Source organism: Dipodomys merriami, unplaced genomic scaffold, assembly GCF_024711535.1.
Source record: "Dipodomys merriami isolate MVZ:Mamm:240054 unplaced genomic scaffold, mDipMer1.0.p SCAF_1, whole genome shotgun sequence".
Taxonomy (NCBI): domain Eukaryota; kingdom Metazoa; phylum Chordata; class Mammalia; order Rodentia; family Heteromyidae; genus Dipodomys; species Dipodomys merriami.
The window spans coordinates 72,552,185-72,554,137 of NW_027202270.1; the positions used below are offsets into that span (position 1 = coordinate 72,552,185).

A 1,953-nucleotide genomic window follows, 5' to 3' on the forward strand; every position below is an offset into this window, starting at 1 on the left:
TCAAGAAGTCAGAGTTTTACAATTATATTTTATTATATTTTTCCATTATGAATAAGTACTCGGGTCTGTATTTATTTTTTAGTATCCTTTTTTTTTCCAAAAGCACAAATGCCCACAATGTTGACTTACAAGTTATTTCTATACAGAATTAAAATGTTAGTAAAATTTGTATTCACTCTTTACAAGTAAATGTGATTTACATGGCACATCATTATGCTTCGCATACCAGAGAACAAGTATAGATGAGGTTATCTAGAAGAAGTGTGATACGAACATGTCCACTCATTTGTAAAAGGCTAAGCAGTCTCCCTGGAGTTTATGCAGATGATTTTTACTTGTTATTGCACAGTGTGAATTTGTAGGGGAAAAAATAATATACTAACCCTTGGGTCCCATACAGGCAAATTAAGATTGCATTTTCAGGCACTGGATTTAGCCATTCCCATTTAGAAAATACCAAGAAAAATTTATATACAAGAGTTGATGCATTTTGATACAGCTGGCAAGTTCTTGCTAGTAACATAGCCCAGGAAACGCCAGTAACCTAATATATTAGAATAGATGTTATGTCGTTTGGCCCACAGTTTGATTGCTCTCAGAGTTAACCTGAAGTTGTCAATATTTGGTACTAGATGTAAAATTTCATCGTTTACCCTGCAACCATTAAGATTTCTTATGCATCTTATATCCAAATTTTTAAGCAAACTGTCATCTCTTAGGTCCAAATCTGGAATAGTCTGCAGTGCTAATCTTGCAAACAAAATATCAATCTCTATAGCATCAAAACAGAGTTTGATAACTGGTACAAATGCCTCTTCAACAGCTCTCAAATCTTTTATTTCTTCCTGTGACTTCAACTTATAGAATGAAGTGAAAAAGTCGACATGTCTTGGTACAACACACAACGCATCAATATCGGCACCTTTTGTGTGTACCCCTAATCTGTAAGACCCGAATGTAAAGATTTTTCCTCCAACATTTTCAATTACAGATTGCGGAAGGGTCTTACTTTCACTGATTTCTCATATCCACGCTTTTACTAGGTTATTTAATTTTTAATCCTGTGCTGCAGGTCCTCTTCCCATTCTAACACCCCAAAGGGCTTTAATGTCTCAATCAGTTTTTGTGTAAGTATACAGTCAGTTTCCTTGGAGGCTGCTAAGCTGATAGGAGAAGTAATGCCGTAGTGTTTCTGTAATGTCTGTGCTCACAGTGATCCTTGAGTTGTAACTGGAAATGGCATTGTCTCTGGTGTGGGTACCGGCCAGTCACCGCCCTGCCCCCCCTCTGCCCACTGCTGACCTGCAACCGCTGCCGCCCTCCTCGGGTTTGTATTTTTAATAATACAAGGCTATTTGCATGATTAAAAATATCTGGCTTTACTTCTTCAGATATTAACATACATTTGGTGGTAGAGAAAGCATTTGTAGCACACATCAGAATTTGCCTACTTCAGTATATTTTTTCCCAGTGTGAAAATCTAAGCTATTTTAAGATAATAAAATGTATAGACTTCTACATTAAAAAAAACATCTGAGAGTGTTCGTTGTAAGTTGGAACTAGGTGCTGGTTGACTTATGCAATGTATAACTAACTTATTTGCAGTCTTTATTTAAAATGACTTACAGATATAAGATGATACAAAAAGGTATTACGCTGGGACATCAAGAAAAGGAACAAAGTACAAGAGGGACCCATAAGTTGAATATTACATTCTTTTTACCACCTTTTGGCATCAGCAAACCCAACTTATATTTTATCAGCAATTACAACAGAAATGATGGACTGAGTCTCATCAACTATTTTTGGGAAAAAAAAGAAACATTGTTCTCAGCAATTAATCAATTTTAATAAGTTTATTTAGATGCCATTAGGTCTTGTTGGAATATGTAAGGTCTTAAAATCTACTGCTGGTAGATCCAAAGAAATGCCATTGAAAGCTTGTGTCAAGGG

At 35.7% G+C, this 1,953-nt stretch overlaps 1 pseudogene; it reads right to left on the bottom strand.

Moving 5' to 3' along the window:
• Positions 1-285: 285 nt before the first annotated feature.
• Positions 286-1,243, bottom strand: LOC138838382 (poly(A) polymerase alpha pseudogene; annotated as a pseudogene).
• Between the last annotated feature and the right edge of the window lie 710 nt (positions 1,244-1,953).